The sequence below is a fragment of the Vulpes lagopus genome, chromosome 4, assembly GCF_018345385.1.
Source record: "Vulpes lagopus strain Blue_001 chromosome 4, ASM1834538v1, whole genome shotgun sequence".
Lineage (NCBI taxonomy): Eukaryota > Metazoa > Chordata > Mammalia > Carnivora > Canidae > Vulpes > Vulpes lagopus.
In genome coordinates this window covers 19,731,873-19,747,072 of record NC_054827.1, presented here as the reverse complement: position 1 = coordinate 19,747,072, position 15,200 = coordinate 19,731,873, and the positions used below count along the sequence as shown (strand labels likewise).

General features: G+C 31.8%; 1 non-coding gene and 1 pseudogene across 1 annotated transcript; one reads left to right on the top strand and one right to left on the bottom strand.

Moving 5' to 3' along the window:
* Window positions 1–2,190: 2,190 nt before the first annotated feature.
* On the bottom strand, window positions 2,191–14,622 carry LOC121488684 (annotated as a pseudogene).
* LOC121490209 lies at window positions 11,384–11,489 on the top strand. Its single transcript, XR_005987542.1, has one exon. It is a non-coding gene; the product is annotated as a U6 spliceosomal RNA (small nuclear RNA).
* Window positions 14,623–15,200: the final 578 nt, after the last annotated feature.

Below are 15,200 nucleotides of genomic sequence, written 5' to 3'. Positions count from 1 at the left end.
ATGCTTTTTTTAATATTTACTAAATTAAGAACACTACCTTCACACTATCATATTTGCTCTGTGATATATATTTTCAATTTCAAATACATAGAATTATGTCCCAGCGGGAATGTATTTAGGCACTGTTATATCAATTATACATAATTTGATTCATTTCTGGGTATGATATATTTCATTTCGTTTTAGAAAGCAATTGTTCTGTACTTAAAGCCAGTTGCATGTTCCTATTAAATAACAGGAAGTGAGTTCATTCACAACTTCATAAATTAGAGAATGTCTGTGCTTTTGAAAAGTCCTAAAGAGCATAATCACCCCAAGGTCATGCTTCAGTTAAATTAACTATGATGAAATTATTAGATAACACATGCTTTTCCTGTTAACAAATTTGATCATCTGCTGTTTGATGTGCCAAATTTACTCTGAGATCTCTGTGTACTGTGAGGTGGAAAAGTACACGATATAGTTACCATTTCCCATTTCCCCAAACACTTGCACTGCCATTCATATTGAGCCAAAAAAAAAAAAAAAATGTACTCGGGCAGACATACTTGGTATCCCTTAAGTACTCACAGGAACAGAGGAAGTTATTTCATATAGTACTCCAAGGTATATAGCAATTTTTAAGAAAAAGAAATGATGATCCCAAAATATTTGTTTTAAAACTTTATATCATTCTATAAGCAATAGCAAAAATGACAGACATCAATAATAGTTATTGTTATTTACTAAGTGCCTGCCTTAGTAATAAAATATTTACATAAATTAAGTCATGTAATCTTAAAATAACTTTAAGAAGGAAGTACTATTATTTTTCTCAGAACTAGAAATGGCAAAGCTGAGAAATTTTTTTCTAATAGTGAAATATTTATTTTAGCTAGCAACTGCATACCCAGAAAGTTTCACATTGCAGCCTGGGAAAAAAAGTTGGTAATTTGCTTCTTTGGTTAATTTTATTTAAATTCCAGTTTGATGGATGGAGTTTATGTCTTTAGATGTACAAGATGATTGAAACTGATGTGTTTTTCTGAGAACTGGCATTGGAAAAAGGGATAGAAATAGAGATAGATCACCTTATTTTCTCATTATAAGATCCCTTTAGCTCTTTTTGTAATCAAAGTAATATAATTACCAAAGGAGTAGTCTTAAAGATACAGTAATTGTGTGAGAATTATTTGGACAAGGTGTGGTTTCAAGAGTATGAAATTTCAAGTCAAATTATAAAAATCAAGCTAATTTAATATATGACAATATAAGTAAAATTTTCAAATATTTAAACTTCAAATATCTAAAAACCTAAGATTGTTACAATAGTATTATTTTGCATTTCATTAGCTGATTTAAAATACAAAGGATCATTATCCTTCAAAGTTGTTTATAATTTCCCACAATTATTTAAGATGCATTCTGATTTGAATATAGTGGCTAAACACGGAAATATTTCCATGGCATTCACATTATATGAAAAATTCAAAGGGCAGAATAAAGTAATAAAATAAAAGATAGCTAAAATAGAGGACTCCAAGGAAGTAATGAACTTCTTTGTTTTATGTCCTTTTCAATTCTTTCCTGAGATATAGCACATAAATCCAGTTGTTGTAAATAAAATATAAATAACTCTCAGTGAGAATATCAATTTGCCACATTATTACACCTAGGATATTTGATAAACTAGTATGTGACAACCACAAAATTATTTCTAGAAAATAAGCAAACTAAAAGATGCAATCTGAATTGTCAAAAAGTTGGAAAATACCCAAACAGAGACACTTTATAATAGCTAATGTTTTTCATTATTATTAAAAAAATACATACTCATTCTAAGGAAATCTAGCAAGTATAGCAAAATATTAAAATAAAAGTGTAAAACATCCAAAACCCTGACCCACAGATATATACTTTTAACATTATGCTGAAAGGAAGCATTACAAATATATGCATATATATATATATATATATATATATATATATATATATATATTTGGAACTTGTATATCCACTTAATATTTCATTATGACTACTTCCTCAAGGAAATGGATTTACCTTATTTTTTTTTTACACTTTTCCAATGAGTATTTATTATTAGTTAAGCCATGATTCAGGATCCCTGGGTGGGGATCACCATGTACCCAGGTCCTCCTTCACCACCCTGGGAGAAGGATGGAGGACACAGGAGAGATCGGTGTAGTCAGTTCAGATCTTCCCAGGAAATGTGCCTTCTGCTCAGCGGTCATCCCAGGCCAAGAAGCAGGATACAGGGCAGAGGGACTTGTACACATGCCTACCATTCGACCTGGAGACATCACCCCCTTTAGCAGTCACTGCCTTCTCACAGTGGTGGAAGTCCAGGTAGTTCTGCCAGCAGTTCCTAGTCTGTCTGGCTGGGGAAGTGGCTATCAAAAGGGGCAGTCTGGTAGTTCTTGATTTTGGACTTGATGTCTTCTGCCCTGGTGCTGACTAAAGACACCCCGGCAGCACCTTGCAGCTCAATGTGACCCTCAGCAAAGACTTACCTTAATATTTTGATATTAATGTTGGAAATTTAGTTTATTCAATGTTTGTAATTAGACTTCAAATAAATATATTGTTTTCATTACTCTGTTTTGTGCCCGTGTTTTATTAATTCGTGTTTATGTGAATTTATAAAGTCATTATCTTGACTTAATTCCCAAAGAAAAATAATTTGTTATAACCATATAAAACATTACATGTACATCGTTATTCAAATATATGTTTTATTTTTATTTTCAAAATAAATCTTGAGAATGACTTATAACTTCACATAAAATATCTGCTTAACTTTATATACTAATATAAAAAGTGTGTATTTAAATCACATATATAATTCTATATTTTGTAATCCTATTTCCATGTTTATCTTGCTTTTGTGGTTAAAGTTACATTAAAAGTTTTGCAATAATAATTTATGTGGACACTTTAAGTGACTCAGAAAATAATAATATTATCATCCTCCAGTCCTAAAAAAATCTCCTTTAAAGTGGCTAAACACAATAAGATTATTCTTTCAAATGAACAAAACATCTTGTACTAATTAATGGTTATATCAATATAACTAATAATCTGAGAATAACAATATGAGTATCTTGAAATGAAAGATGTAGTATAGAAGTCACTTTTTTAAATATAGAACTAAATTCTTTGGAAAATAAGAAAAGCCATCTAAGCCTCCAAATCAAGAGGAAGCTGAAATACAGTGACAGCACATTAAGCTAGGGCCTCTGTAAAACTGAAATCTTAACTAAGATTATGGTGTAAAGCCAGGACTCTTGGAAAGCTAACCCACAACAGAGAGAATAGGCTGAGAAAAAAATTCCACTAGCCCAGAGTGAGTAGAAGGAAGTTTGTTTGCCTTGACAAGGATCCTTGGTTTGTTTGTTTGTTTGTTTGTTTGTTTTTAAAGGAATCTCTTATTATAATATATGCCCACTTAGGCTTTCTGAAAACTCTGAGTGAGAAATTAACACAAATATCAGTTGCTTTCAACAAAAGTAAAAGATTATCTGCTACAGTGGGAAACATTCTCAGATTTTGCTGCATTTCCATATATAAAGTCTTCTTTATAAGGCTCCTAAAAAAACCCTCAGAATAGACATCTGAGAACTTCAGTTAATGAAATTCTAATTGACATTTTTTTTAAGATTTTAGATATTTATTTGAGAGAGAGACAGAGAGCAAGCTTGAGAAGGGTTAGTGACAGGAGAAGCAAACTCCCTGCTGAGCAGGGAGCCTGATGCAGAGCTACATCCCAGGACTCCAGGATCATGACCTGAGCCAAAGACAGATGTATAACTGAGCCACACAGGTGCCCCTAATTGAGATTTTAAAACAGAAATATAAAATGAGTAAAGACACAAAAATAAAGGGAAGTCATATTAGAAAAGCAGGTAACTTTTGAAATAAAAATGTAATTTTTTAAAACTAGAATAGCCAATATCATAATAAATATGTAATGAAATGTCAACCTGTGAACATTACAAAGAAGGTAGCAAAGGGAAATAAATAAGAAATGTCAAATCAGGTACAGGGTCATGATGAAAAGCATCAAATCTTCTAATGAATATCTATTTGGAGTCCTGAAAGGAAAGAAAGACAAGGGCAGAGATGTAATATCCAGAGTAAATGACAAAGAATGGTCCAGATTTCATAAAAGACATGAATCCTCATATTCATGAAGCACAATACTTCCTCAACATGATAATTAAAAATAAACCTCATCAATCAATAAATAATCAGTCAATAAATCCTGATAAACAGAAATTGTAACTTCAAAAACAAAGATCTATTTACAACAAACAGAAAAACTTCAGCAATATAGAAACAGTGATGTTGACAATAAACTTCTCAACAACAAAAAGAAAAGCCAAAAAGCATTGAAAAAACATCTTCAAATATTGAAAGAAAACAACTCGTCACCTGAGATTCCAGAGCCAGCTAAGTTACTACTGAAGGGTAAAAAGTACATATACCTGTTTTGATGAAAATTCTGAAAAATACTATACTAATGATTTTTCCATAAAAGGACATTCTTTAGAAATAAGGTAACTGAATCATAAAGGAATGATTGAGGACACAGAAAGATGGACAAATATATGATAAATGATGGTTAAATAAACACTGATTTTATGAGACAACAAATAAATATTGACAATGGTTAGAATTGCTAAAAGAGTTTGAACTATAATAATGTACAAAAAAGTAGCAAGAATGAAGGACGAACGAACAGATTTTTTAAAACTACCTAAGGTGTTGAGAAGTAGGTCAGAGATACTTAATGGTTTCAGAAATAGTTTTGTCGAGTGTGGATAATACAAAGAATTCAAATAATAAAGGGGAAAATATAAAACAAAAATGCTTTAAAATAATATTCAACAAAGGAGAAAATCATTAATTATTTGGAACAAAATGGACATAATTACCAGTTGTTGATGCCGCAGATAGCTTTAAAATTACATAATAATAGCAATAGTAACTAAGATTTATGTGGCCTTTACTATGTGCCAAGCACTTCTCTAAGAACTGCACGTGTATTGCATCATTTAATAGTTGAATTAAAGACAGTATGAACTGTCAAAGCATTAAGTTAAAAGAAAATGTAAATCCATTGTTTTTTTTTTTAATTTTATTTATTTATTTATTTATGATAGTCATACAGAGAGAGAGAGAGAGAGAGGCAGAGACACAGGCAGAGGGAGAAGCAGGCTCCATGCACTGGGAGCCTGATGTGGGATTCGATCCCGGGTCTCCAGGATCGCGCCCTGGGCCAAAGGCGGGCGCCAAACCGCTGCGCCACCCAGGGATCCCGTGTAAATCCATTGTTTTGGGCTTTTACAATTTTTAGCAATTTATTTAAACTAAAATAAAAAATCACTCACTCTTTTCTCCTATCTCCCACCTCTTGCAACCACAAATCTGTTCTTTGTATCTATGACTTTTTCTTTTTTTTAAATTTATTTTAGATTCCACATATAAAGAATACAGTATTTGTCTTTCTCTGTTTAACTTATTTTGCTCAGGATGATGTTCTCAGGGTCCATGTTGTTGAAAATGGCACGATTTAATTCATTTTTACAGGTAATACTCCATTGTATTTATTTCCCATATTTTATTTCTTTATCCATTGATGAACACTGTTTGTTTTGTTTTTTTCCCATATCTTGGCTATTATAAATAATGTTGCAATAAACATGGGGGTGCATTTTTTCTTTCCCAATTAGAGTTTTTGCTCTCTTTACATAAATACCCATTGTTGGGTCATATAGCAATTCTATTTTTAGTTTTTTGAGACAAACCTAATGTTTTACGTAATAATTGCACCAATCTGCATTCGCATCAACAGTGCACAAGGATTCCCTCTTCTTCACATCATTGCCAACACTTGTTATTTCTCATCTTCTTGAATAAAGCCATTCTAACTGCTGGGAGTAATACCCCATGGTTTTGACTTGCATTTCGCTGATGATTAATATTGTTGAGGATATTTTCATGTACCTGTTGGCCATCTGTATGTCTTCTTTGAAAAAAAATGTCATTTCAGATCCTCTGCCTATTTTTAAATCAGATTTCTTTTGCTCCTGAGTTGTATGAGTTCTTTACATATTTTCAATATAAGTCCCTAATCAGAAATATGATTTGCAATTATTTTCTCCCTCTTCATAGGATCCCTTTCCATTTCATTGATGGTTACCTTACTGTGAGGAGGCTTTTTAATTTGATGTAGTCACATGTTTATTTTTGCTTGTGCTGCTTTTGTTTTTGGTGCCAGATTAAAAAAATGATTGCCAACTGGGTGGCTCAGTTGTTAAGTATCCAACTCTTGACTTTGGTTCAGGGTTGTGAGATCAAGCCCCGTGTTGGGCTCTACACCAGGAATGGGTCCTGCTTAAGATTTCTCTCACCCTGCCCCTCTCTGCTCATGCACTTTTTCTCTCTCTCTCTCAAAAATATAAAAATAAATAAAAATTATAAAAATTAAAAATTCATTGTCAAGACTTATGTCAAGATTACCACTTATGGTTTTTCTTTCAGATTTAATGGTTTTATATCTTATGTTCAATCTTTATTTTGAGTTACTTTTTGTGTATGGAACAAGACAGTAGTCTAGTTTCATTCTTTTGCATATGGATGTCCACTGAACCAGCGCCTTTTATTTTATTTTGTTTTATTTTATTTTACTTTAAGATTTTATCTATTCATACGAGACACAGAAAGAGACTGGCAGAGACATAAGCAGAGGGAGAAGCAGGCTCCCTATGGGGAACCCAATGCAGAACTAGATCACAGGACCCCAGGATCATGCTCTGGGCTGGAGGCAGATGTTCAACCATTGAGCCACCCAGGCATCCCTCCAGCACCAATTATTGAAGAAACTGTCCTTTCCCTATTGTATATGCTTGGCTCCTTTGCTGTAAATTAATTGATTACTTATGTGTGGGTTTTTTCTAGACAGAATTTACCAAAACTGTCTCATAAATCCATAAATATGGGGATGCCTTGGTGGATCAGGGGTTGAGCATCTGCCTGCAGCTCAGGGCATGATCTCAGGGTCCTGGAATTGAGTCCCGAATCAGGCTCTCACAGTGAAGGAACATGCTTTTCCCTCTGCCTATGTCTTTGCCTCTCTCTCTCTGTGTGTCTCTCATGTATAAATAAATAAAAATCTTAAAAAAAATAAATCCATAAATATTAAATAAGTTTAATTATGGGGGCTTGAGAATAGAAGAGAATCTCAGAGTGGCTGAAGACTGTACTTCAAGAAAAAATAGGTTATTCTGCTTCATACTGCTAATGAATTGCTGTTTGATAAATTAAGGATGCATGTGTGAAGCAAGACTGAAAACTATATAACTCTAAATACAGAATAATAGCTAATTTTTGGAAGAAAGATTGACTGAGGTCCTGTTGTTTATGCTCTGCATGATCCATTGGCCACTGTTACATTCAATTTCAGTGTAAATGCTGCAAGCTAGGGTTGTGCAGTCCACAACCTGAAAAAAAATCATATACAAAGGCCCTGGGAAGCAAAACTGTGATGATTATCCCCCAAATATATAGCTGCTGAAATAATTGGGAGAAATTTTAACTTGAACACACAGATGATCATATTCAAGTTCTCTCTTCTCTTCTACATGCTAGATATATGAATTTTTAAGTAAAGAAACAACATATGGATGCACTGTTTCTGCACTAGAAGGAAGTATCTGTTATTAATGTCAGAGATGTGTCTTTCCATTTCTAAAAGGTTCTAAATCAATAACTTTTTAAAGTTTAAATAACACTGTAATATTTCTATTAATAAAACAAATAAAAGAATTATGGTTAATTCTTAAACTTTTATTTAAGCCATTAATTTTATTATTCTTCTATCTACACTAAGCCTCAATTTGTTCTTATTTAAATTCAAGAGTCTGACTAGTTGATCTCTTCTATTCTATTTAAATTAAACCTTCTCCAGTTTTATAATTTGCAATTTAAAACTTATAACTCTACTTTAGCTGTACAAATACAGGATTCATTTCTTAAGTAAGTAAAAGGGTCTTGAGTTATACTAACATTGCATTTTACTGAGCAATTTAACCAGGTATATAAATTCTTTTTGTAAATATCTTAACAATTAAAAAAATAAATACTATTGCTTCTCTGTGAATTCAGTAAGACATTTTTAAAGGACATTTGAAACAATGTTTCCATCATATTCTGAAAATTCAGAATGATATCTTAAATCACAAATCTTGTAGTTCTAAAGTGACATATTTTCTACTAGGTCATTTTGTTTAACTTCAAACATCATAATAGGTTCCTTTATAAGGAAGGGATAAAAGCAATTCTCTTTAAAGTGAACTGAAACCTGACTGAAAAAAAAATTGGTTTGTCAAACTATAATCTATTGTTTCAGTTAGAAAGGAATCACACAGAGTATATAGGTGTTCCACAAAATTATTATGAAAAAAGAATGTTGAAATAATAGGATTAAAGTTATTCTCTCTTCTTCAAGAATGATGTGAACTCCAAAATAACTTGACATTTTCATGTTGAACTGTGAAATACCTTAAATGCAATATACTTGAGTAGCATATACATCATATACATTCACAGCAAAATTAAAATAAATCTCTGTACTTAAAAAACCTAATGAACATCAGAATTTTATCCATATTAATGTGCTTTTTTTGCTGACCTTCAAGTATTTTTTTCATTTTTTCTAGAGAAGTACAATATTCTAATTGTAATAGTTCAGGAAAGATCACTATAAATTACGGCATAAAATGAATTTAATCGAAAAATGTTAACTTTGTTTTCATCATGACGATATTCTAGTGTAGAAAATGTTATTTATTGTAAGGAGATACTGAATGTTTTTATTCTGTACACCTTTCTAGTTGCTATAGGTGTACAATGAAATAAATATATATATATATAAATAATGCATAAAATAAAATGAATATAAAAGAACCCTATTCTTATGCTACTAACAACGTGGAGACAACTTAGGAGCACATACAGGGAAGAGGGAAATAGGGAGGAAGAGAGGGAGATTGATTGTTGTGGATAGTTGTGATTGAAGAAGCCTCCACTTCATGTAGACTGTAAAGGATTCCCACATTATAGGAATTGATATGCATATGTGAGATAGTTATGGGTTAAATTATTACTTAAAAATATTAACTGGGACCTTCCTAGAAAACATCATAAATGTTCCTTCTTGACACTGAATTCCAGGGGCAGGGGTACAGTCATTATAAATTAGGTCTCTCTCTTACTGAAAACAATGAACACTGCTTGATTTAAAATATACATTTTTTCGGAACATAAAAATTTTCCGAAGGTAATAAAGTACATGTCAGAACAAAAGGGAAAGGAGGTTCCATATAAGCCAGTGGAGAACACAAACACTGAAGTTGATGCAGTACAAGATTTATCCACTCAGAAGTTGGCTTCAGTTTTGGGGTCTGGTAGAAACAATCATGTGTCTGGAGCCAGGGCCTGACTAAGTCATACAGCCTTAGAAGTGACTTCCTAGATTAAGCTGAGATGCTGCACTGTAAGGTTGAAACAAAAGGAAACCAGCAATCTAACACATCCTGAAGCATCATAGCCACACTGGTTTAACACCAGGGTTTATTAAACAAGAAAAAAAAGTAGAAAATATGACAAAAATAACAGTAAACAGGAGAGATCCAGTGAAGACAAAATGTTTATGATTCTTATGGGGGAGAGGGGTTGTGGAATTGTTAGGGTTTGGTAATTTAGACTTTAACTAGTTTTGTACACATTTTGTAACTTCCGTGAATGAACTGTTTTTATACACAGTATTTCTAACACCAATGAGTGGATTTTTTCCCACACCAATAACCAATTCTCCAACTCTCTGAACACCATGGGTGTCCTAAAATTCAATTAAATTCTGACACCAACTACTAGAGTTAAGGCAAACCCCGCAGGTTAGGGACTCAGACCCACTAGACTTTCCCCAACTTTAGAGGTCAATCACAAGTCCTGAGCCTCTTATACTCATTACCAATCAGCTATAAATTGGGGGTTCTCACAATACCCTCCTTAGGTTCAATGATTTCTTATAACAGCTCACAGAACTCAGGAAGACTCTTTACTACTCTCACTGGTGTATTATAAAAAACACATCTCAAGAACAGTCAAACCCAACAAAGAGGCACAAGAACACACAAGCAAAGCGGCACAAAATTCCCATCCCCTCTCTAGGTGTGCACCTCAATATGCTGGCCAACCTGAAAGCTCTCCAAATACTACTCTTGAGGGTTTTTATGGAAACTCCATTATATAGGCATTATTTATTAAATCATTGACTATGGGTGATTAACTAAATCTGTGCTTGGAATGAGGGACCAAAGACTAAGTATACAGATTTTCTTATATCTTACTATTACACTCTGACAACTAATTGAAAGAGTGCATTCAAGATTTTTAAAAAATATAAACAAATAAAAACAAAAATCTTAAAAGTAACATAAAAGAAGAAATTGAAATAGAATAGATGGAAAAAGCAGAAAACAAAAATCAGTGAATATACAACTAACATGACTGATATTAAATAAATAGAATAAATATACTAATTAGAATAGCAATATTTGAGATTGGATTTAAAAGTCCAACTGTAGGGCACCTGGGTGGCTCAGTGGTTTGAGTGTGCCTTTGGCTCAGGTCGTAGTGTCAGGGTCCTGGGATCAAGTTCCTCATCAGGCTCCCCAGAGGGAGCCTGCTTCACCCTCTACCTGTGTCTCTGTCTCTCTCTGTATGTCTCTTATGAATAGATAAATAACATATTTTTTTTAAAAGTCCAACTGTAAATTGTTTGTAAGACACAAACATAAAATATAAGAATATAGAGTGATGACAAATGGATGAATAAAGACACAGTATGTATATACAAGCAAAAGAAAGCTGACATAGATATGCTATTATTAAATAAAATAGACTTTAAGGCAAAATAGTATGAATAGAAATCAACAGGATTGTTTCATAATGATGTTTTGTTTATTTTCTTATTTTTCTCTCACGTTCTGAAGTATAGTAAAGATTTTACACTATGTTTCTGAGATTTTTCTCTCCTCTGTGATTATGAAAATTTTTACTTATATACTCCTAGGCTATAGTTTTAGGTGCATAGTGTTTTAAATTATTATTAGTTCTTGGTAAATTAAATTTTTTATTATTATGAACTAATCCTCAATATTTTCTATTAATGTTTTTTACCCTAAAGGCTATTTTGTACAATACTAACATTTTTCATTTTGTCTTTATCCATTCGTATACTTTGTCCATTCATATGCAAATGGTAATACATATGCAATTAGAATATAAATAGAAAAAGGGACAGAGAATAAAGAAAGAATATTAAATACATAACAGAATATTTTCCAAATGCAATGATACAGAGAAAATTAGCATGGCTCCTATACAAGGATGACATGCAAATTCATGAAGTGTTCCATATTTTTTAAAAAAGAATATTTTCCAAATACAATTTAAAAAATTAAATAATTATTTCAATTAGGATATTTATGAATAACTATTGAATACTAACCAAGATAATTACTAAGAAAACCTCACTGGATACATTACAATCAAACGGAGGAAAACCAGAGATAAAGAGAAAAATGTTGAAAGGAGACAACAAAAAGACACACTGCATATAAGAGAACAATGATATAAATTATTGTTGATTTCTCATTAGAGAAAAGGAGATAGAGGATAATGGAATGTCACCTACAAAATGTTCAATTTTTTATTTTTTTTTTAAGAATTTATTTATTGATTTGAGAGAGAAAGAGAGAGAGTGTGTGTGTGTATGCACAGCAGGGAGGAGGGGCAGAGGGAGAGGGAGATGCAGACTCCTTAAGCTGGGAGCTGAAAGCAGATAGATGATTAATCAATTGAGCTACACAGGTTTCCCTACAAAATGTTTTAAAGAAATCTCTCAACCGATATTTCTACATCCAGTGAAAATATTTATTAAAGATAAGAATGAAATGCAAAAATTTCACAGAGATACAAAAGTTAGGATAAGACAGTAGGTTTCATTATTACCACAACTATCTATCTCCAATGTCTAGAATGAAATAAAAAGTGAAAAACTCACATATAATTTCCTAAGTCACAAGGGGAAAAAAATTAGCCTAGAGCAAGACTTGACATGATTTCTACAATAAACTTCTACAAATTACTTTTTTAGAGAAAACTCAATGGATTCAAAGATGTGTATTATTTTAAAAAGGAAGAGATGATTTGAAATATACTATCCAAATAAAGAAACAAAATGTGAAAGACTAATATAAGAATATTTATACTGTAAATTGTGACTGAATAATCCAAATGACCATAAATAGTGGGAAAAACATATGAAATAATCATTTCTGTATTTATATAGAGAGCACAAAGCAGAAACATAAGTGCCTTGAAAAGAATCATGCATAGGAGACTGAATATGAGCTACCAGAGTTCAGGAAAGTTTGAGAAGAAAAAAATAAAATAATAATATAAATGATGGCAAAATTGGAAGCATCATAAGAAAGAGGATACAATGTAAAAAAATATGAGTAGGATAGAGAATAAAAATAATAAACCTAGGAACAATGTAATAGAAATATATCAATAGTTTTTTAAGTTTAGGGAAAAAATACAGATATGAGAGAAAGAAAATGGAAATCCAACATGTATATATATTAGTAGTCCTCAAAGTTGGGGGGTGGGAGATAAAATAATGGAATGAAACATTTTTCTAAAATATAATCAAAAGCTTATTTTGTCTCAGAGTTTTATTAGTTTACCATTTATAGCTTACAGAATGTTTTATTTCTGAAATAAAATTTAAAAAGAACTTTTAGAAAGAGTGTTGTTTTAGAAAAAAGATGAATATTGTAATGTTTATATTAAAATTATACACTGACAATCAAGTGGAATGTCTATACATCTTTATTAGCTTGAGATATGGCTGATTAAAACCCATTGTTCTGATATAGTTATTAGTGGCATCCCACTCTCACTCTGAAGTGCTCCAGTTTGGACAAAAAATTAAAGATAGATAAAAAATAGTTAAGATCCTGAAAAAAGTTAAGAATGTTGTTCCCATGAGTCCCACTCTGTAGAATTTTCTAGAACCTAAAGGATATATTTCTAAAAATAAAAATTTAATATACAAGAGGATTTACATATGACTACGAATTCCACATAAAATAAATTTAGGATGGATGATAAAAGAATATATATTTTTTATCCTCTGACAAGGTAGAAATTTATAAAACTAATAAAAAGTGAATGTGGAACAGAAAAGAGTGTAAGACAGTGTAGGAGCTCTGAATTTCCTCTAATTTTAAATCTAAGGTACCAAAATATATCCTCTATAATTCATAATTATTAGAACTAAGAATCAATTCATGATATCATTAATCAAAATGAGTAAAGAAAGGAAGAGAAAATGAATTGTATTACTTTTATCACTGCTTATATTAGGAAATTAATAAATACTAGTAAATACATGATAGTGTATATGTTATATAAAGTGATAGCTGAAAAAGGAAGTACTAAAAATTCACGTTCTTCCTAATTATAAGAAGAAGTAAATGTAGAAACAAAGGAAATAAAATAAATCACAAGGCTTTTTAAGAGTGGAAAACAACACTAACATATGGTAAAACAAAGATGGAATTTGATAATTACTGTACAAAAAAAAAAACAAAAAAAAAGATAATTACTGTAAACTGATTCAATTTGTCTAACAGAAAATAATTAAATTGAATTCCAAAGCAAAATTTAATACCATGCTGGATACAAAATAAAGTTGCTACAGAATCCAGAGATAAAAAGAAGGACAATAACAATACCAACAAAATGAAAACAGGGTCACCTTTTTTAAGTTTTTCTTTTTTTATTTAAATTCAATTAATTAACATCTGTATTATTTGTTTCAAAGGCCAGTGATTAACAGTCTCTATAAACCCAGTGCTCCTTTTATCACCCATCTCCTATCCAGCAATCCTCAGTTTGTTTCCTATGATTAGTCTCTTATGGTTTGTCTCCCTCTCTGATTTCATCTTGTTTTACTTTTTCCTCTCTTCCCCTAGGATCCTCTGTTTTGTTTCTTAAATTCTACATAGAAGTGAAATCATATGAGAATTATCTTTCTCTAATGGACTTATTTCACTTAACATAATACCCTCTAGTCCTATCCACATTGTTGCAAATAGCAAGATTTTTTTTTTTTAATAGCAAGATTTCTTTTTTTTTTTTTTATGGCTCAGTAGTATTCCATTGTTTATATACCACATCTTCTTTATCCATTCATCTGATGTTGGACATCTGGGCTCTTTCCATAGTCTGCCTATTGTGGACATTGCTGCTATAAACATCAGGATACAGATGCCCCTTCAGATCACTACATTTGTTTTGGGGTAAATACTTACTAGAGTAATTGCTGGGTCTTGAGTAGCCCTATTTTCAACTTTTTGAGGAACCTCCGTACTGTTTTTCAGAGTGGCTGCACCAGCTTGCTTTCCCACCAACAGTGTAAGAGGGTTCCCCTTTTTATGTAACCTCACCAACATCGTCATCTCCTGACTTGTTAATTTCAGCCATTTTTACAGGTGTGAAGTGTTATCTTATAGTGGTTTTGATTTGTATTTTCCTGATGCTGAGTTACGTGGAGCATTTTTTTATGTGTCTGTTGGCCATTTGTATGTCTTCTTTGGAGAAATGTCTGTTCACATCTTCCACCCATTTCTTGATTGGATTGTTCTTTAGATGTTGAGTTTGATAAGTTTTTTATAGATTTTGGATGCTAGCCCTTTATCTGATATGTCATTTGCAAATATCTTCTCCCATTCAAGGATCACATTCTTAATAAAACCGAAATTAAATGCAGGCCTTTGAAATGTATTAAGGAATGCACTTTGTTATGAAGATACAATAGTTATTAATATCTATGTACCAAATAATTCAACATGAATTTTCAGAAATCAAAACACATAAATCAGTTCCAACAAATCAAAAACGGAGATAAATGTACTGAAGATGCAGATAATACATATGAAAGAATATAAAATTTTTTAAAAGATGTATTTATTTATTTGAGAGATCATGAGTTGGGGTAGGGGCAGAGGGAGAGGGAGCAGCAGACTCCCCTCTTAGTGGGGAGCTCGACTCAGAGCTCAACC